Here is a 23,470-nt window from a genome sequence, read left to right as displayed (position 1 = left end):
AGATAGAGTTCGACCAGGTCCGTGCTGATCCACGCGGGTGACTCGGCTCGTTCAAGGCGCCTTGGTGAATAGTATAAGGTACCTTGAACCCCCTTTATAAGGGGTCTCGACCAGCAGCTTCAAACATCAACTTTCAAGTGAACTATCTGCTACAAGCTGCCTGCGAGACGATCCCGAAGTGCTGCAACGATACCCCGACAACCCGGAGCTTCAGATTTAGTCCTTTGTTGTCGGTATAATCTTTACTGCTTTGAATTGTAATTAGTTTGTAATAGTTTTTACGAGCTTATAGTTGTTGCCCACGGAAAGCGATCAAGGATCACGGGCCTTCGAGTAGGAGTCGATCAAGGCTCCGAACGAAGTAAATCCTCCTGTCTCTGTGTGCTTGCTTTCTTATTTTCCGCTGCGTTTTAATTACTCGAGTGTTTTCCGAAAAACGAAATAGCCGCGAGCGCTATTCACCCCCCCTCTAGCGCGTCTCGATCCAACAATTGGTATCAGAGCGGGGTCGTTTTGAATTGGTGCAACCACCTTTCAAAACAAATTTTTCGCAGTTTTTTTTCCGTTTTCGGAGTCGAATTAGAATTTAGCCTTATAGCTATATTCTAATTTTTGTTTCCCTCGAATCGACTTTTGCTCGAAGTAGGTGCAACACCACTCGAGTTCGTTTTTATTATTCTTTATTCCAGCACTACTAATCCAAGACTTAGTCTTGGAACATATTCTGTTGTTTTCTTTTGTTACATATTATAAATGGCCCAACAAGAGGGTTTCAGCACTATACGTCCCCCGCTATTCTCCGGAGAGGATTTTGGCTACTGGAAGGGAAGAATGGAAACGTATCTAAAGATACAATTCGAAACGTGGATGATCATAAAGACGGGACTGAAACTGGCAACAAAACTACACCCTGCGAGAAGTGGGACGCTTCTCTAATAAAAAAGGTGGAAGCCGACGCCAAAGCTACCTGCACCCTCCAGTGTGGTCTTACCAAGGAAGAACTCAACAGAGTTGGCCCGTTCTCCTCTGCAAAGGAGCTCTGGGAAAAGCTCATCGAACTCCATGAAGGCACTGACGACACCAAGGTAAGTAAAAGAGATCTTTAACTTAATAAATTATATAATCTAAAAATGCAGGAAGGCGAAACGGCGAGTTCTCTTCACGCGAGAATACAAGACATCCTTAACTCTCTTCACAGAATTGGCCAGAAGATAGAAAATCGGGACGTAATAAGGTATGCACTAAACTCGTTTCCAAGGAATACATTGTGGGCATCAATGGTAGATGCCTACAAAGTTTCCAAGGATTTATCTTCTTTAAAACTAGATGAACTTTTTAGTGAATTTGAAGTTCATGAGCAGACTAATGCACAGCCAACCGAGAAAGGTATTGTGTTGGTTGCAGGTACAAGCCGAACCCGGGAACCGAGACCACGACGGAGAACCGAACCAGCATCGGAAGCTGAACCAGACTCTGACGATGAAGAAGGTGACATTACAACCGAGCTTGTAAACCTCGTGAAGAAGCTCTACAAGACGAAAGGATTCGACAAAAGAGATCTAAAGAAGGCAGTAAAATCAAAGGAAGGCCCACAAAATACAAAGATGAAGTTTGAAGTTACATGCTACGGGTGTAATCAAAAGGGGCACATCAAATCCAACTGCCCTAACCTGAAGGAGGTCAAAAAGCAAAGAAGGAAAAAGGTCCTTAAGGCAACATGGGGCGAATCTTCATTGGAGGATGACGACGACGAGCTCGAACAAACGAGTCTACTCGCATTAATGGCCCGGGACCAAGTCGTCGAATACGGATGTGAGAGCGAGTCTGAGGCAGAGTCCGAGCAAAGCCACGGATCCGTATCCGTTTCCGAAGGACTAGACCCCGCTGTAAGTATCTCCCGGTTGAACATTTTAGTTAGCTACTTATTGCGCAAATTAGCTAAGTCAAACCTGAAAGTTAAGTCACTTCTAAAGGAACTAAATGTCCTTAAAGAAGTGGCTGACACCAACCCTCACTTGACCAGAGTCAGACTGAATTTCCAACTCAAGTTCAAAAACTTGAGGAAGAAAATTCAACTCTAACAAATCAGGTTAAAGATTTAGAAAATACCTTAGAACGGTTTACTTTGGGCTCCAAGAATTTGGACTTGATTCTTGGGATACAAAGAGCCGTCTACAACAGAACTGGGCTGGGATACAAAAGTAAATATAGATCTTATTTATCATTAATAAACAAACAAAGTATTAAATCAGTCCAAGCATGGGTCTCCAAGTCTAACTTGGTCAATCAAGTTGGACTTGGCCAATACTGGGTTCCGAAGGATCAAATATACTACCTCGATAGACCATATCGAGGCCATGATCCAGGGGGAGCAAAAAGAAAAACAATCCTAAAAATTTAAAATTCTAAATTCAAAATTTAAAATTAAATTCAAAATTCAAAATTAAAATTAAAATTCAAAATTCGAAATTGAAATTAAAATTCTAAATTCAAAATTTAAAATTAAATTCAAAATTAAATTCTAAATTCAAAATTAAATTCAAAATTCAAAATTAAATTATAAATTCAAAATTAAAATTAAATTATAAATTCAAAATTAAAATTAAATTATAAATTCAAAATTAAAATTATAATTCAAAATTCGAAATTGAAATTAAAATTCTAAATTCAAATTTTAAAATTAAATTCAAAATTCAAAATTAAATTATAAATTCAAAATTCGAAATTGAAATTAAATTCAAAATTCAAAATTAAATTATAAATTCAAAATTAAAATCAAAATTCAAAATTCGAAATTGAAATTAAAATTAACTTCAAATTAAATTCAAGACTTGAAATTAAAACTCAAAATAAAGATGGAGGATCCAGACTCGCTGGCACCCCCAACTAAACTACCCGGCAGGGTAACTGAACCTAATCTACCCGAAGTGGGTAAAACAAGAGTAGATTACTCGGCAGGGTAATTAAGGTTAGATTAAAAGGCAAGGATTAACTTGACCCACAGTACTAGTGAAGTTTTTGGATGATAGTACGTTAGGGAAACTTGGGCATCGCATGTCTAGGAAGATATGGCTTCGACCTGGTGTATTTGGCCAAGTGGAACTGACCGAAGCTACCCTTAAATGGATCCTAACTAGTTAGACCAAGGTTTAGTACTAAGCTCAATGGGTAGGACTATTTGGAAAACCTCGAAGGCATGGTTACTTTAATGAGTTCCTTGTGACTCACCATAGCCCAGAAGTTTATCCAAAGAATGCTTACTTGTTGAACCCAAAGCTAAACCTGAATCTAACACAAAGTTAACCCAAACCTTAAAATTGAATTATAATTCATCTCACAACAATTATAGGTTTACCTGATTGAAAATTTAGATCGGGTGAGATGACTAAGAAATTAAAACTAAAATTAACTTAAATCAAGTTAATTCAAAATTAATTTCAAAATCTTTAAAACTTAATCATTTCAAAAATCTTTAAAACTTAATCATTTCAAAAATCTTTTGAAAATCAATTTCAAAATTATTTAAAAATCATTTCAAAAATCTTTAAAACTTAATCATTTCAAAGATCTTTAAAACTTAATCATTTCAAAAATCTTTTGAAAATCAATTTCAAAATTATTTAAAAATCATTTCAAAAATCTTTAAAACTTAATCATTTCAAAAATCTTTTGAAAATCAATTTCAAAATTATTTAAAAATCATTTCAAAAATCTTTAAAACTTAATCATTTCAAAGATCTTTAAAACTTAATCATTTCAAAAATCTTTTGAAAATCAATTTCAAAATTATTTAAAAATCATTTCAAAAATCTTTAAAACTTAATCATTTCAAAAATCTTTTGAAAATCAATTTCAAAATTATTTAAAAAAACATTTCAAAAATCTTTAAAACTAAATTTCAAAATTATTTTAAAAACTAAATTTCAAAATTATTTCAAAAACTTAAATTTCAAAATTATTTTAAAAACTAAATTTCAAAAACTAAATTTCAAAATTATTTCAAAAACTTAAATTTCAAAATTATTTTAAAAACTAAATTTCAAAATTATTTCAAAAACTTAAATTTCAAAATTATTTTAAAAACTTAAATTTCAAAATTATTTTAAAAACTTAAATTTCAAAATTATTTTAAAAACTAAATTTCAAAATTATTTCAAAAACTAAATTTCAAAAACTTAAATTTCAAAATTATTTTAAAAACTAAATTTCAAAATTATTTCAAAAACTTAAATTTCAAAATTATTTTAAAAACTAAATTTCAAAATTATTTTAAAAACTAAATTTCAAAATTATTTCAAAAACTAAATTTCAAAATTATTTTAAAAACTAAATTTCAAAATTATTTTAAAAAACTTAAATTTCAAAATTATTTTAAAAACTAAATTTCAAAATTATTTTAAAAACTAAATTTCAAAATTATTTTAAAAACTAAATTTCAAAATTATTTTAAAAACTTAAATTTCAAAATTATTTTAAAAACTAAATTTCAAAATTATTTCAAAACTAAATTTCAAAACTCTTTCAAAATTTATCTCTAACAAATTTACTTCAATTTAACTATCTTGAAATCCATTAAAACAATTCAACCACGTCCTATGTAGGAATTGGATCAATGGATGTTGGATAGTGGCTGCTCCAGACACATGACTGGAGATAAATTGAAGTTTACTAAACTCACGTACAAGAACTTAGGATCAGTTGCATTCGGTAACGAAGGTCAACTTAAGGTAATCGGAAGAGGTAATATCGAACTCAACTCCGATTTTATTATTCGAAAAGTCCTTTTAGTTGAAAATTTCAAGTTTAATTTACTAAGTATAAGCCAATTGTGTGATAGCGGATACTTAGTAACTTTTGACAAAACCAAGTGTTTAGTTAAAAACATTGAAAATCCTGAAATCTTACTTAAAGGACTTAGGATAAATAATATGTATTCAATTAATCTACCGACATCCTCAATAAAGTGTTTTCTAACACAAGAAGAGGAAACTGATTTGTGGCACAGAAGATTGTGTCACACTCACACTAGACTCATTTCAAAAATGAGTCATAATGGTCTAGTTAGAGGTTTGCCCAAATTAAAATTTATTGAAAACTCAATCTGTAATGCTTGTCAACAAGGAAAACAAACGAAGTCAACCCACAAGTCAACCAATCTAGAAAGAACTAACACTTTACTTGAGCTCCTTCACCTTGACCTATTTGATTCACATGGAGCTAAGTCACTAAACAAAAACCAGTATTGTTTAGTGATAATTGATGACTACTCTAAGTTCACATGGGTAAAATTTCTAAAAACAAAAGATGAAACCTATGAAATATTCAGTAATTTTTGCAAATTAGTAGAAAATGAAAAAGACACTAAAATTAAACGAATAAGAAGTGATCATGGGGGAGAATTTGAAAATCATAGGTTTACCCAACTTTTTAAAATAAATGGATATCAACATGAATTTTCATGTCCTAGAACCCCCCAACAAAATGGTCTAGTGGAACGTAAAAATAGAACACTACAAGAAGCCGCTAGAACCATGCTAAATGAATATAATTTAGATCACCAATTTTGGGCTGAAGCAATAAATACTGCAAATCATATTCAAAACAGAATCTTGATCAACAAATTTCATAGGAAAACTCCTTATGAACTATATTATCATAAAATTCCTAACTTAAATTATTTAAAAGTGTTTGGATGTAAAGTTCACATTTTAAATACTAAAGATTATTTAAGAAAATTCACACCCAAATCTAACAAAGGAATATTTTTAGGATACTCCTCAAACAGTCGAGCCTATAGAGTCTACAATCAAAACACCCTAAAAGTTGAAGAAACAACTAATATAATATTTGATGAAGAAAATAATCTACCAAATATAAATGAGAATGTTGATATTGATCCAAAAAATATAGAAGATGATGAAATTCAACCAAATATTAATAAACCAGAGGAACCAGCCCCTGACCCACTTATAAGACCAACTAGGGCCAGTACCTCTCACCCATCTGATCAAATTTTGGGTGATCCAAACCTAGGAGTCAGAACTAGATCCTCCTATAGAATCCACAGTCAAATTGCCCTAATTTCTAAAATCGAACCAAAAACAATAGAAGAAGCACTACCTGACCCGGACTGGATCATAGCTATGCAGGAAGAGTTAGCCCAATTTGAGAGAAATCAAGTCTGGGAACTTGTATCTAAACCCTCAAATAAATCAATAATTGATACAAAATGGGTATTTAGAAACAAGCTAGATGATCAAGGTGAAATAATTAGAAATAAGGCTAGGCTTGTAGCTAAAGGATTTAGCCAAGTTGAAGGTTTGGACTATGATGAAACCTATGCCCCAGTAGCTAGACTCGAGTCCATTAGAATGTTGTTAGCCTATGCAGCAAACAAAGGATTTAAACTATACCAAATGGATGTCAAGTCAGCATTCTTAAATGGATTTATTAAGGAGGAAGTATATGTAAGCCAACCCCCAGGATTTGAGGACTTAGGATATCCTAATCATGTATTTAAGTTAAAAAAGGCCTTGTACGGACTTAAACAAGCCCCTAGGGCATGGTATGAACGATTATCAAATCACTTAATATCCAAAGGTTTCAACCAAGGTCAAATAGATCCAACTCTATTTGTAAAAATTGTAGAAAAAGACATCTTCATAGCTCAAATTTATGTTGATGATATAATTTTTGGATCAAATAACTCTAAATTTTTAAAAGAGTTTATTAGACTAATGGAAAATGAATTTGAAATGAGTATGGTTGGTGAACTTAATTTTTTCTTAGGCTTACAAATAAAACAAACTAAAGATGGAATATACATTTATCAAACTAAATATGCAAAGGAATTAATTAAAAAATTCTGCATGGAAAATTCAAAAATAATAAATACTCCAATGGCAACCAACATTAACATAGACTCTAACCCTGAAGGAAAACCAGTAGATCCAAAGTACTATAGTAGTGCCATAGGAAGCTTGCTTTACCTAACTGCAAGCCGACCCGACATATTATTTGCGGTTGGTATGTGCGCAAGATACCAATCTTGTGCAAAAGAGTCACATTTAACCTATGTTAAAAGAATACTTAGGTACATTAAAGGTACTCTAAATATAGGACTCTGGTACCCTAGAACTTGCACCTTTGACCTTCTTGGCTATTCTGACTCGGATTACGCCGGATGCAAGTTAGACAGAAAAAGCACAAGTGGTAGTTGTCAATTTCTAGGACAATACCTAGTAAGTTGGTCAAGTAGAAAGCAACATTGTGTTGCTTTATCTACCACTGAAGCTGAATATATAGCCTTAAGTGAATGCACATCTCAATTGCTTTGGATGATGCACACTCTTAAAGACTATCAACTGAACTATCATAACACAAAAATCTCAATTGATAATATAAGTTCCATAAATTTATGTAACGACCACCCTTCTTACTACTACTCTCTAAGAGCGACCGTTACCTAACTACTACTCTACTCACTAGTGTCACTGACGCTATTATTAACAATACTTAGATTTATCACGGTTCAGAGGAATTCCTACCGAAAAATTTCGGCAGAATCTCCCCTGTACCGGTGACCAAATCCATAATACACAAGATATATACGCAGCCACATGCGGCTGGAACACATTTTATTCACAACCACGCAGTAATAAATTCATACTATAACCAAAAGACTAGACTAGCAACAAGAACTAAACACAACTCCCAGAATAGGACATAAATAAGCTACAATACGAATCAAACTCAATCACAATCACATAAACTTCTTAACAGTATTTAAAGAAAAGAACTAAAGCATAAACTCTAATCATTAGGTCCTGCAAGCTTGCTAGCACTCTCTGGATCTCTCCATAGTCCAATCATCACACACATTCATCATCACCACCACCCTGTCGCCTCCCTTTCATATCTTAGCTTTTCCTTTATCTGCGGTAGGAGGAAAGAAAACAAAAGATCTATAAGCGAAAACGCTTAGTAAGTACTAATCTATCTCACAAAACTCGAAGTGCATAAAAAGAATGCAACAATACTAAAACTGAAAGGCTAAAAGCAAAGCTGCATGTACTCATGGTATACAGAAATAAAACTGAATACTAAACATGCTCACTACTGACAGGAAAGTAATGAAACAACTACTGTAAGCTTAGAATTAGAGAACTAAACTTTTATTGAATCTAAGCATAAACTTGTTTCATTTTCTTATATCTTTATGCTAGAAATTAATCTTTTAATTTCTCTTTCATTTTCTTCTTCTTGTTCTTCTTACTTTACTTATACTAGAAATTAATCTTTAATTTCTCTTTCACTTTCTTCTTCTTGTTCTTTTTTTTTTTCTTTTCTTTCTTTGGGCCCAGGCTTAGTATCATCTTAATCTTGCGCGCTCCCTAATAGAGACTGAGGTAACGAGCCTCGGTCTTACCAAGACCTCGGAAATGGTCACTGGATTTGTTTAACGACAACCTCGGAAGTCGGGTACTAGCCTCTTACTTTAGTTTACTTGTTATCTCTTTTTAACTAGACCTTGGTCTCTTTCTTTTTACTTAGTTTCCTCATAATCCTTTATTAGAGTTTATTAGAATCCTTTAGATATACCTAACAAGTGTAGGATTACAATTAACTAAGCATGCTATATAAAAACAATACAAGAGAAGCAAATCTAAACTCTCCCTAAGCATGTTATAAAACAAGCAACAGAAAAGCAAATCTGAACTTTCTAAACATGCTGTAAAACAAAGGAAAGAAAGCACATCTTAACTTAGAAATCATGCTCTAGAATAGAGCAAAAGAAAGCTAACTTGGACTTACTACACATGCTGTAAAATAGAGCAAAAGAATGAAACTTTAAGCTTTCTAACTTGCTGTAAAATAGGGCAAAAGAAATCTATTTTGCTGGAATTTATGGCAGCAATTAGACTTACACGGATACAACATTTAAGAGCTAAAGGCATGCTTAAAACACAAGCACCGGTTGAAAACAGGGCTGTTCAGCTTAACGAAGAATTCAAAACAGAAATTCTATGCAAGAAATGCTCTAACCTACCTGGTATAAAGGACCTCAATTCGGTAATAGCATAAACTTGAACTAATAGCATAAACAAATATCCTAAACGAGGAGCTAATAGCACAAACAGAGAATGCTATATTCTTCAACAGAACACCTCTAAGCATGGAAAACTCTCGGCAGTTTAAAGCACAAGGAAACATCAAATCCGAAATCCTTAAACGAATGAACAAGGAATTTGTTCCCAGAACACTTCTATGCATAGGAAACTCACGGCAGTATTAAATGGCAGCAATCTTCACAGCAAGGTAAAACCACAACCTAAACTCTTAACCACCGAAAATCAACTACAACAGAAGTAAAGGGAAGAATCAACATGATTCGGAGCTATCCTACCACAGCAACACAACCAACTACACAGCAACTCTAGTTTATCAACTTGGTACAGCCAATCTTAACAGAATTGAGCATATGTTTCTGTACAATAGCAAAATCCGAGAATGGAATCTCAACAAAGCAAGGAAGAAAACCCTAGCATATTCTTCTACTCGGCACAACAAGATCCGGAAGCAAGGGAATGAAAACCGAAAGCTCGGAGCAACTCCTACCGCAGGTGAGTAGTACTTACCCCTTGTTCTTGCACTTACAACCGAAGGGAAGAAGATCTAGGGTTCGGAGGAGATGAAAATCTCGGTTTCTCCTTCGTGCTCACGGCACTCTTTGCTGTTTTCGGGCTTCCTTCGTCGAGGTAACCACGCACGGGTGAAGATTGGCTGGGAAAAGGGCTTCGTCGGCGCCGGAGAACAAAGCCCTAGCTTTGCTGCGTTTCCGCCCGAGTCCAGAAGCGCCGACGCACGCGTGAGGAGAAGAGGAAGAGAGTTTAGGGTTCGGGTAAAGTTTCCTCTCCTTAACTTATCCTTTAATACCTAGGCTTATCTCTGTCTTTTACTATAACTTAATTATATTCCGGTTCCCACCTTTTCACAAAATAACCGCAGCCCAGTTGGTTGGCTGGGTCCGGCTGAGGCTCGGCTCGGGTCGAGGTCATGGGTTCGAACCTTGGCTTGCACAATATTTTTTTTGAGCTAAACTTCTTTCGTTTAATAAAAATATCAAACGACTTCCAAAAATTGCGTAAAAATACTCTAAAAATTTCTAAAAATCTCTAGAATATTTTAAAAGCATTTCCAAATATCTTTATGGACATTTGGAACTAGAAATAGGGAAAATTGGGTTGTTACAATTCCCCATATCTTATAAAAAGTTCGTCCTCGAACTTAGAATAGTTCTGAATATTTCTGTCTCATACTGTCCTCACGCTCCCAAGTGACTTCCTCGTGCTTCTGGTTCTGCCAGATGACCTTCACTAGTGGTACTTCTTTATTTCTTAGTCTCTTGACTGCTCTATCCACTATCTGTGTAGGTCTGCTCTCATAACTAAGATCCTCTTGGATCTGCATTGACTGAGGCTGAATCACTTGGCTCGGGTTGTGGAGACACTTCTTTAGCATGGAGACATGAAATACATTGTGTATTGCTGACATGTCTTGTGGTAAGTCCAGCTTGTAAGCTACCTTCCCAATCTTCTCTATGATCAGGTAAGGTCCTACATAGCGAGGACTTAATTTTCCCTTCTTGCCAAATCTCATCACTCCCTTCATAGGAGCGACCTTGAGAAACACTGAATTCCCTACTTGGAATTTCAATGGCCTACGGCGTGTGTCAGCGTAACTCTTCTGTCTACTCTGGGCAGTCTCAATCCTCTGTCTGATCTTCACTTTGCCTTCTCTGTATGTCCTCAAGCAAGGTAGGCTCTAAGGTCAATGCGGAGAGCTGTCCGTAAATAATTCCAAGTCCAAAATTTGACAACTCCTTCTGCAGTGGCAGGGCTAATGATGACAGAGACATCAGGGATGCACTGGACTTTCTGCTTAGTGCATCTGCCACTTTGTTAGCTTTGCCTGGGTGGTAGAGGTTCTCACAGTCGTAATCTTTGACCAACTCCAGCCACCTTCGCTGTCTCATGTTTAACTCTTTCTGGGTGAAGAAATACTTTAAACTCTGATGGTCTGTGAAGACTCTACACTGAACTCCATACAAATGATGTCGCCAGAGTTTCAGTGCAAAGACCACAGTTGCCAGCTCAAGGTCGTGAGTGGAATAGTTCTTCTCGTAGTCTTTGGGTTGTCTGGAAGCATAAGCTATAACTTTTCCTTCTTGCATGAGTACAGCTCCTAAGCCCATCTTGGAAGCATCACTGTAGATGTCGAAACTCTTGTCACTCTGTGGGACTGTCAGAATGGGAGCACTGATCAATCTCTTCTTTAGCTCTTGGAAGCTCTGCTCACATTTATCTGACCATTCGAATCTCTTGTTCTTTCTGGTGAGGGCTGTTAGCGGAGAAGCTATCTTGGAAAAATCCTCCACGAACTTCCTGTAGTACCCAATTAAACCAAGGGAGCTTCTGATCTCTCTGACGTTCTTGGGTCTACTCCAGTTGTTGACCGCTTCCACTTTGACTGGATCCACTTGAATACCTTCTTTAGAAATAATGTAACCTAAAAGCGCCACCTGATTTAACCAGAACTCGCACTTTTAGAATTTAGCATAAAACTGCTTTTGCTGAAGAGTCTGCAGTACCAACCTCAAGTGCGTGTCATAATCCTCTGGGGTCCTTGAATAGATCAGAATGTTGTCGATAAACACAATGACAAACTTGTCAATGTATTCTCTGAACACTCTGTTCATCAAGTCCATGAAGACCGCAAGTGCATTAGTCACTCCAAAAGGCATGACTACAAACTCGTAGTGCTCGTATCTGGTCCTGAACGTCGTTCTAGGTATATCTCTTTCTTTCACCTTCAGCTGATGGTACCCAGAACGTAGGTCTATCTTTGAGAACACTGTTGCTCCTCTTTACTGATCAAATAAGTCATCGATCCTGGGAAGGAGGTACTTGTCCTTAACTGATACTTTACTCAACGTTTTGAAATCTATGCACATTCGCACGGATCCGTCTTTCTTCTTAACGAACAACTCTGGAGCTCCGCGGAGTGAATGACTAGGGCGAATGAAGCCTTTGTCAAGTAACTCCTGTAGTTGTTCCTGTAACTCCTTCAGCTCTGCTGGAGACATGCGATACGGAGCTTTTGAAATCGGACCGGTTCCAGGAACCAATTCAATCTCAAATTCCACTTCTCTGTTGGGGGGTAGTTCAGGTAGCTCTTCTGAAAATACTTCTGGATACTCGCATACTACCCGAACATCCTCCTGCTTGTGTCCTTTCCGCTCTTCTGCCTTTACTATGTATGCAAGAAAACCTGCACACCCTTTAGCTAATATCTGGTGAGCTGCTAGAGATGAGAGAAGTTTCTAGGTCTTCTTTCTTGGCACTCCTGTGAACTCAAAAGTTGGTTCATCTTCTGGACTAAAAATCACTTTCCTTCTGCGGCAGTCCACTGACGCACTGTACTTGCTGAGGAAATCCATACCAAAAATGATATCGAAATCTTGCATGGCGAGAACTATCAGATTTACATATAGTTCTCGGTCTGAAATTCTGACCAGTACAGCTCGGAGCCACTGATTGGATTCCACGACTTCCCCAGAAGGTAGGGTTGTCAGAAACTTGGAGTTCATACTTTCTGTAGGCACCTGTAATCTGCTAGCAAAGGGTACTGATACGAAAGAATGGGTCGCCCCAGTATCAAATAGTACAGTAGCTAAATGCTGAAAAATAACTACTTGACCTGTTACAACCGTGGGGGCACTAGCAGCTTCTTCTTTGGTGAGGGAGAATACTCTGGCACCATCCAAGGCTGGAACTGGTGGAGCTTCTAACCTTCCTTGACTGATATAGGGTCCCTCCAATGCTGCTTCCATGTGGTGCAACTGTGCAGGCTGGCCTCCATATTGCAATGGCTGTGGCTGAGGTGCTTTGATTTTGTTAGGACACTCTTTAGCCATATGTCCTTCCTGCCCACAGGAGTAACATCCAGTCATACCCAAAAGGCAGGCTCCTGGATGCATTCTCCCACATTTGGGACAGGGAGGAAACTTGGTCTGCTTGGTTGCTGGTCCTCCCTTCTGGCTACCTCCTGTGTTCCACTGCTTCCTTTTACCTTTGCCTTTCCAATTCTGTTTACTTGACTGTGATTTCTGGCTTCCTGCTGTCTTGTCCTCTATTTTCACTCGCTTATGTTGCGCTCATTGTGCCTTGATGTTGTTCAGGTAGTGTTCAGCAATTAAGGCTCTACTGATCAACTCTTCACCAGTCTGGGGCTGATGAGCTCCACTGCTCACATTCAGTGCTATCTGGGGTCTCAGCATTCTGAGCATCAGCCTGACTCGCTCCTTCTCTGTACTTACTAGCTCTGGGGAAAGACGAGCTAGTCTGTTGAACTTCTTAGCTGCTTCCTCCACTGACAGGTCACCTTGCTTGAACTCTATAAACTCCTCGTAGTGCTTGTTGGTGATCTGCAGGTGGAAGAACTCTTCATAAAATTCTGACTGAAAATCAGCCCAGCTCATCTGATCAGCCGCTCTCTTGGTCTTTATCCTCTCCCACCACATGCGAGCATCTCCGGACAAGCAGAAAGAGGCGCACTTGACCTTCTCGACTTCTGGCCAATCCAGAAGCTCCATAGTGCTCTCCAGTGTTTTAAACCAAGCCTGGGCATCCCAGGGCTCAGTCGTGCCTGAGAAGCTCTCTGGTTTCAGCTTCAGCCACTGTATAAGATAAACTTCTGGTCTCTGGGGTGCTGTGACGGCTCCCTGAGTAGCTGGTGGAGCCTCAGTTACCACTGGGGTCTCTGCAGTGACAGCTGGAGGAGGGGGAGGAACTGCTGGTTGATTTGCCATCAGATTGGCAATCACTTGCTGCTGCTCTGCTACTTGCCTCTGGAGCTGAGCAACTACTTCAGAAAGGTTGGGCTCGGTTACTCTAGGCACTTCGTTCCCTTGAGCTAGTTCCTCAGTGTGAGTAGCACGGGGACGTCCTCCTCTTGCCATCTAATTATGCAAGGTAAAGGCTTGATATCTTACTTTAACCCTTCCAATCATACTTAAATTTGAATAAAGAAAAGGGGAAACTAAATCTTTTATCTTACTTTAGTACTCAAAAGGGAAAGTACTATATACTGTAGTAAAAATAAGGAAAGCAGAAATAAGGAAGGGATTTAAATACTTTCTTACTTGGAGACGGCGAGGATGATGCTGATGTGTGTGTGATGCTGGAGAATGGAACACTGCTCTGATACCAACTGTAACGACCACCCTTCTTACTACTACTCTCTAAGAGCGACCGTTACCTAACTACTACTCTACTCACTAGTGTCACTGACGCTATTATTAACAATACTTAGATTTATCACGGTTTAGAGGAATTCCTACCGAAAAATTTCGGCAGAATCTCCCCTGTACCGGTGACCAAATCCATAATACACAAGATATATACGCAGCCATATGCGGCTGGAACACATTTTATTCACAACCACGCAGTAATAAATTCATACTATAACCAAAAGACTAGACTAGCAACAAGAACTAAACACAACTCCCAGAATAGGACATAAATAAGCTACAATACGAATCAAACTCAATCACAATCACATAAACTTCTTAACAGTATTTAAAGAAAAGAACTAAAGCATAAACTCTAATCATTAGGTCCTGCAAGCTTGCTAGCACTCTCTGGATCTCTCCATAGTCCAATCATCACACACATTCATCATCACCACCACCCTGTCGCCTCCCTTTCATATCTTAGCTTTTCCTTTATCTGCGGTAGGAGGAAAGAAAACAAAAGATCTATAAGCGAAAACGCTTAGTAAGTACTAATCTATCTCACAAAACTCGAAGTGCATAAAAAGAATGCAACAATACTAAAACTGAAAGGCTAAAAGCAAAGCTGCATGTACTCATGGTATACAGAAATAAAACTGAATACTAAACATGCTCACTACTGACAGGAAAGTAATGAAACAACTACTGTAAGCTTAGAATTAGAGAACTAAACTTTTATTGAATCTAAGCATAAACTTGTTTCATTTTCTTATATCTTTATGCTAGAAATTAATCTTTTAATTTCTCTTTCATTTTCTTCTTCTTGTTCTTCTTACTTTACTTATACTAGAAATTAATCTTTTAATTTCTCTTTCACTTTCTTCTTCTTGTTCTTTTTTTTTTCTTCTTTTCTTTTCTTTGGGCCCAGGCTTAGTACCATCTTAATCTTATGCGCGCTCCCTAATAGAGACTGCTGTAGTCCCACGGGGTAAAGACCTCGGTCTTACCAGGGCCGAGACCTCGGAAATGATCACCTGGATTTGTTTAACGACAACCTCGGAAGTCGGGTACTAGCCTCTTACTTTAGTTTACTTGTTATCTCTTTTTAACTAGACCTTGGTCTCTTTCTTTTTACTTAGTTTCCTCATAATCCTTTATTAGAGTTTATTAGAATCCTTTAGATATACCTAACAAGTGTAGGATTACAATTAACTAAGCATGCTATATAAAAACAATACAAGAGAAGCAAATCTAAACTCTCCCTAAGCATGTTATAAAACAAGCAACAGAAAAGCAAATCTGAACTTTCTAAACATGCTGTAAAACAAAGGAAAGAAAGCACATCTTAACTTAGAAATCATGCTCTAGAATAGAGCAAAAGAAAGCTAACTTGGACTTACTACACATGCTGTAAAATAGAGCAAAAGAATGAAACTTTAAGCTTTCTAACTTGCTGTAAAATAGGGCAAAAGAAATCTATTTTGCTGGAATTTATGGTAGAAATTAGACTTACACGGATACAACATTTAAGAGCTAAAGGCATGCTTAAAACACAAGCACCGATTGGAAACAGGGCTGTTCAGCTTAACGAAGAATTCAAAACAGAAATTCTATGCAAGAAATGCTCTAACCTACCTGGTATAAAGGACCTCAATTCGGTAATAGCATAAACTTGAACTAATAGCATAAACAAATATCCTAAACGAGGAGCTAATAGCACAAACAGAGAATGCTATATTCTTCAACAGAACACCTCTAAGCATGGAAAACTCTCGGCAGTTTAAAGCACAAGGAAACATCAAATCCGAAATCCTTAAACGAATGAACAAGGAATTTGTTCCCAGAACACTTCTATGCATAGGAAACTCACGGCAGTATTAAATGGCAACAATCTTCACAGCAAGGTAAAACCACAACCTAAACTCTTAACCACCGAAAATCAACTACAACAGAAGTAAAGGGAAGAATCAACATGATTCGGAGCTATCCTACCACAGCAACACAACCAACTACACAGCAACTCTAGTTTATCAACTTGGTACAGCCAATCTTAACAGAATTGAGCATATGTTTCTGTACAATAGCAAAATCCGAGAATGGAATCTCAACAAAGCAAGGAAGAAAACCCTAGCATATTCTTCTACTCGGCACAACAAGATCCGGAAGCAAGGGAATGAAAACCGAAAGCTCGGAGCAACTCCTACCGCAGGTGAGTAGTACTTACCCCTTGTTCTTGCACTTACAACCGAAGGGAAGAAGATCTAGGGTTCGGAGGAGATGAAAATCTCGGTTTCTCCTTCGTGCTCACGGCACTCTTTGCTGTTTTCGGGCTTCCTTCGTCGAGGTAACCACGCACGGGTGAAGATTGGCTGGGAAAAGGGCTTCATCGGCGCCGGAGAACAAAGCCCTAGCTTTGCTGCGTTTCCGCCCGAGTCCAGAAGCGCCGACGCACGCGTGAGGAGAAGAGGAAGAGAGTTTAGGGTTCGGGTAAAGTTTCCTCTCCTTAACTTATCCTTTAATACCTAGGCTTATCTCTGTCTTTTACTATAACTTAATTATATTCCGGTTCCCACCTTTTCACAAAATAACCGCAGCCCAGTTGGTTGGCTGGGTCCGGCTGAGGCTCGGCTCGGGTCGAGGTCATGGGTTCGAACCTTGGCTTGGACAATTTTTTTTTTGAGCTAAACTTCTTTCGTTTAATAAAAATATCAAATGACTTTCAAAAAATTGCGTAAAAATACTCTAAAAATTTCTAAAAATCTCTAGAATATTTTAAAAGCATTTCCAAATATCTTTATGGACATTTGGAACTAGAAATAGGGAAAATTGGGTTGTTACAATTTAACAAAAAACCCAATTCATCACTCAAGGACTAAACATATAGAAGTGAAGCACCATTTTGTAAGGGATCATGTAGCTAAGGGTGATATTATACTCAACTATGTTGAGTCAAAATCAAATATAGCTGACATTTTCACAAAACCCTTACCCGAACTTGAGTTCAGCTCACTTAGAAGACAAATAGGAATGTGTTGGGTAGAATAGACAATGTTTTTAAAATTGGTTATCATTTGCTTTTAAAATTTCTAGGAAAATACTTATTTCAAAATTCCAATTTCTTAGAATTTTCAAAAATTCGGATTACGCCTAGGTTTCCCCCTAGAAATCATGTTCCTCTAGCTTTAAGCCAGAGCATCTCACAAACACCTAGGTCTACCTTGCTTGTGTTTTGAAAAACTTAGAAAGGCGTGAGATGCATAGGGTATTGCCTGGACTCAAGAATGCTTATATCTGTGCATCAATATGAGTCTGGGCGTTAAATATGCAATAAACATTAATCAAGTTAAGTTCTCCAGCTCTAGTCAACTCTAACTGGACCAAATGGACTTAATTTGACTAACCATGTGAAAGCTACTGCCCTCTAGGCAATCAGCAAGTAGCTAAAGGTTAGACAATTGGGAAAAGTGTGTTTCAATTTTTGGTTAAGCATGATTGTACTTTAAGGTTCTAATCAAATTACTTTACTTGATTATTTTAAGGCTCTGATACTTAATCAAATTAAAACTCAATAATTTAATTTGACTCATGCTTGGACTAGAAAACAAACTACTGCTACTCCCTCTATTTTTCTTTAATATCAAATTTTCTTCAAAATGAATATTCAAATATTGTCAAATCTAGTCAACTTTTTATAACGTTTTAAAGTTATTTTCATTCAAGTGACCTCATATTTTATAACTTCTAAGCAAATCCTTTTATTGGAAATTTTCCTTCAGAAAAATACAAATCTACTTTCAAACTGGTTTATTTTTGATATATGGCAAAGGGGGAGAGTAGGTAAATTAAATTTAAAGGAAAATTCAAAGTATTTAATAAAAGGAGGGCTTTTATTAAGGGGGAGTCTAATATTACCAAGTTAAAAGTTTCCAGCTTAAACTGTTAGTGCATTTGAAGTTTATTTATTTAAGCTTGGTTAACTTTATGCATAAGTTGTTTTTCTTAACTTTGAATTACGTATTGTCATAATCAAAAAGGGGGAGATTGTTGGTGCGGGAAGCATCCGACGATAGAACCTAAGTTTTGATAATGGCAAAGGATTCAAAGTTAAGGTGTTTTGTTATCTGACAGCTTTTGCTGAGTGTTTCAGGAAAGTCCTAACTGCGGTTAGGCAAGGTAAAACCCTAGGGGGTGGTAACCCTAGGTCATAGGGGGTGGTAACCCTATGCGGAAAGTCTTGGCAGGTCGATGGCTTCAGGCAAAAGTCCTAGGGGGTGGTAACCCTAGGTGGAAAGTCCTGGTGTCGCGAACCAGGTGAAAGTCTGAACTGGCCGGTGAAGCGGATGTTCAGCAGAAAGTCCGGAAGCATCGAGTGCCGAGCAAAAGTCCAGTCGATCTGGAGGATCGTACTGGCAACAGGTAAATCTACTGAGTGGAGTAGGTGAGGACGCGTTCCCCGTAGAGGGAACAGTAGGCGTCGGGTCGACCTAGGGTTTCTGGTGGGAAACCTGAAGTCAGACTCGGACAGTCAAGAGACTGTTAAATATTTCAATAGTTATTATTTTTGTGCTAACTTTGTGCTGCAGGGTATTTTTGGGATTAACATATCTTGCAGGGACCAAAGTACAAAAAAGACCTCGGATGAACAGTGCCGAGGCGCCTCCATGGAGCTTGGAGGCGCCTCGGGTGCGAGCCAGGAAAAGGCCAGCGCAGCAGACTGGAGGCGCCTTGAATGGAGTTCAAGGCGCCTTGGATAGGCTGAAGGCGCCTTGAACCAGATAGAGTTCGACCAGGTCCGTGCTGATCCACGCGGGTGACTCGGCTCGTTCAAGGCGCCTTGGTGAACAGTATAAGGCGCCTTGAACCCCCTTTATAAGGGGTCTCGACCAGCAGCTTCAAACATCAACTTTCAAGTGAACTATCTGCTACAAGCTGACTACGAGACGATCCCGAAGTGCTGCAACGATACCCCGACAACCCGGAGCTTCAGATTTAGTCCTTTGTTGTCGGTATAATCTTTACTGCTTTGAATTGTAATTAGTTTGTAATAGTTTTTACGAGCTTATAGTTGTTGCCCACGGAAAGTGATCAAGGATCGCGGGCCTTCGAGTAGGAGTCGATCAAGGCTCTGAACGAAGTAAATCCTCCTGTCTCTGTGTGCTTGCTTTCTTATTTTCTGCTGCGTTTTAATTACTCGAGTGTTTTCCGAAAAACGAAATAGCCGCGAGCGCTATTCACCCCCCCCCCCTCTAGCGCGTCTCGATCCAACAAATTCCTCCTCTCGGTCCCTATCATAGCCTCTTGTATATAGAGAATTATACCCACTGTATAACCACTTTCTACCCACCCTTTGGTGGCCGGCCAAGCAAGCTTGGAGTCCAAGCTTGGGCCGGCCACGCCAAGGGTTGAGTCAAGTTGAGGGGGCCGTCCATAGCTTGGAGCCCAAGCTTGTTGTGGTAGGCCCTAATAAAATTAAAAGGATTTTATTTTAAAATCTTTTCTTATGTGGATATCATGGTATTAAAAGAGAGAGTTTAAAATTTAAATTTTTCCTTTTATAGCTTTCTACAAAAGATTAAGTGAAAGATTTGATATCTTTCCTTATTTGTAGTTAAAAGGAAGATTTTAATTTTTGTTAAAACTTTCCTTCTTTGTAACCATGTTCATGATTTAAAAGAGATTTTTAAAATTAAATATTTCCTTTTATAAGTTTCTACTAAAGATTAAGAAAAGATTTGATATCTTTCCTTATTTGTAGATTGAAAGGAAGATTTTAATTTTAGAGAAAACTTTCCTTTTTGAAAATCATCCACATGTTTTAATAGAGTGATTTTAATTTATAAAATTTTCTTTTATAACCAACCATGAAGGGAAATATTATTAGAGAAATTTTTATTAAAAATTTCAGAAGCAAATTAGGAAGTTTTAATTCTTGTGTTATTAAAACTTTCCTTGCTTAGAGCTATGAGGTGACCAACCATGATGATTTAAGAAAAGGAAAGTGGCTTTAATCAATTAAATTTTCCTTTTCATGGCAAAGAAAATAAGGAAGTTTTTATTTAAATTTTCCTTATTTGCCAAAACCAAGGATTATAAAAGAGATGGAGGGGGTGCCTTTATTAGAGAGAACTCTATTATATTTTCCTCTCCTCTCTTCCTTGGTGGTGGTCGGCCACAAGTTCCTTGCTCTTCTCCTTTTGTCTTCCTCCTTGGTGGCAGGTAGCATCAACACAAGAGGAGTCCTTGGTGGCCAGTTCTAGCTAGGAGAAGAAGGAGAGAAAGGAGGCTTTGCTCTTGCATCCCTTGGAGCTTGAAGGTTGGTGGCCGAATCTTGCAAGAAGGAAGGTGTTGGTGGTTCTCATCTCGGTAGATTGTTGCCCACACAATGTCTGTGATAAGAAAAGGAATACGGTAGAAAATCAAGAGGTTATTGCTTACAAAGAAAGGTATAACTAGTAATTGTTTTCCACATCATACTAGTTTTCTTTGTATGAATTCCAAACACAAGAGGCTAGTGATTCTAGATTTTCGGATTAGATATTCGAAGTTGTGTTTCTTTTGTTTTGTTTTTTCGAATTTATGATTCGATTGTTCCTTTTGGTTAAACCTAGAGTTATATAAGGAAATTAAATATTAGATTTCTTTAAAAGGCTTTGTCTAGGCAATGGTGGATGATCCCATACCCAAGAAGGCCTAGTACCTCGCCATGCAGTCCTGGAAGCTAATTTTAAAAATTAATGTTTAATTGAATTTATAACATAGGTGGATTTGGATCAATAATGTTAAGCATCGTTTGGGATCCAAGTCTAAACAATTAATAACAGATAAGTTAAATTTGGAATCAATAATGTTAAGTTCCATTTGTGATTCCGAATTTAATTTCTAAAGAACACAATAGGTTGTTAGGAAAGGTTCAGGACTTGTACAAAATTTTTGTACAGTGGAATCGGTACGATCTTCCTAGGACCAACCAACAACCACCCCATAGCCAGAGCATCATCTCCCCCATTTTCAGATAGGATCAAATTTGGCGTCATTTGTAGGCACTTCGCCTAAATCTAAAATGCAAAGATAGATTAGACTGGATGATTCATCATAGTTACCCTATCACAAGAAGATCTAGAGTTGTTGATAGTTGCTCGGGCGCATAAGTTAATACAACAACAAGCAGCATCTGGGGGTCCTTTACCAAATGATCTAGCTACATCAATCTCTTACCGAACAAGGGACCCGAGTAGAAGGGCCAACTAGATTCTGGCTGGTTCCTCCTCGACCAATGATTAGCTTCATGCAAGCATCTCCACATCCAATCAGTCTTCCATACATGTCCTCGTCTCTGATAGCATATCATCGGGCCATGTTATGCTATCTCATACCGATCTGATTAGTTTAAGCAGAGAGGCCCAAGGATCATTTTCTGAGAAAGTGCCCACTCAGGACATTCGAAGGGGGGAAAGCTCTAATAGCTAGTAGCTCCTGTGAGCAAATAAGTATGTCATTCTCCCAAGAGATTTTGAGAGATAAGTTGCCGAGTTATTTTTTATCATTAGCAATTGGAGGGTATGGAGGAGTGATCGACCCAAAGGATCATCTACTCAAATTTGACAATGTAGTCTCCATTAATAAATGGATGGAGTTAAGTGTCGAGTATTCCTTACTAACCTCTCTAGCTCCACACAGAGATGGTTTAATCGGCTCTCGACCGAGTTTATTTGTTGTTTTAAGGATTTCATTAAGACATTCCTCCATCACTTCGTTAGTAGTCACTGTTACCAAAAGACTACATTGAGTCTCTTTTCCCTCAAGCATGATCTTAAGGAGGCACTGAGGACATACATTAAAAGATTCAACCAAGTGGTCATTAATATCCCCTCGACCACCCCAAAAATTTTAGTGAGTGTCTTCTCCCAAGACTTTACTTATGGGGATTTCTTTCTGTCCCTGATCAAGAAGCCACCCAAGGACTTCGAACACCTACTTAGAAGAGTAACCAAATATATCAACGTAGAGGAAGCTTAATCCACCTAAAAAGAAAGTAATGCATCAACTATTGCCATCACCCAAACAAAGCACAAGGTTCTCTCTCTACCCTCTCAAGGTGTAGTCTAGTATCTAAGCCGGTTACTTGAGCCGAGAAGGGAGGAGAGAGTAGTGTAGAAGGTGGAAGATGCCCCAGAATTGACTATCTCACCAAATTAGTCACTTCCTTAAAAGCACCAATGTTTTTGTGATTGCCATTAATACCATCATCATGCTACCAATGAATTCCATCAGTATGCCAAGAGGCTCCATTGAATGACAGAGTCAAAAGAGGTAAATTAAGAATCATCCTCACTCCCCTCTTAATGATCTCCTTCAAGAACATGATGAGAAGAGCCTAGTGATGTGCGTAGATTATATACACTATTATGCATGTTTTGATGCACATTTAAGTAATTTACTTATATTTGATCTATGCATTTTTACACCTCTTATCTTACTTTCATCATAATTACTATTATTTGTCAAATATCTACTCTTTGTATATTTTCTATTGACAAGAGCCATTTTGGAGTGAAAATGGTGTTTGTTGATGATTCGGAGAGCATATAAAGTCAAATGACACTAGCAGTGTGATCTCACATGGTCGTGTCAAAGGAACAGAAGGAAGAATGACCATGGCCATGTGAATCCACACGACCCAAGCAGAGGAGAAATAAGGTCTAGCCGTGTGATCCTACATGGGCATGTAGCATTCCAGATCCGATGCAAACACTAGCCATGTGAATCCACATAGTTGTGTGGCTTAACCAAAAGAGAAGCATAACATGGCCGTGTGATCCCACATGGCCATGCCACTCATCTAGAAAACAAACAAGACACGGTCGTGTGACTCCACATGGCCGTGTGACCTTACCCGAGGCAAAGAGGACTCTGGTCGTGTGGATGCCACACGACCGTGGCATGAGTTGTGCCAGGCCCGTGCCCTGCACTATATAAGGGATTTTCTTGCTCTTTTTAAGGGGATGATGGTTCTCCTTAAGGGAGTGTCATCTTAGTACCAATCTCCATCTTCTCCGATCTCCATTCTATGATTTGAATCCATTTCCATCACCTCATTGACTCTAAAAGCTTGGGATTGGATCCGAAGATCACTGTACGACATTGGATAAGCATCTCTTCCCATTTCTCTCTTGTTAG

This window comes from Zingiber officinale, chromosome 1A (genome assembly GCF_018446385.1).
Source record: "Zingiber officinale cultivar Zhangliang chromosome 1A, Zo_v1.1, whole genome shotgun sequence".
Taxonomy (NCBI): domain Eukaryota; kingdom Viridiplantae; phylum Streptophyta; class Magnoliopsida; order Zingiberales; family Zingiberaceae; genus Zingiber; species Zingiber officinale.
The sequence above is the reverse complement of the archived record's forward strand: the minus strand, read 5'-3'. Positions refer to the sequence as shown.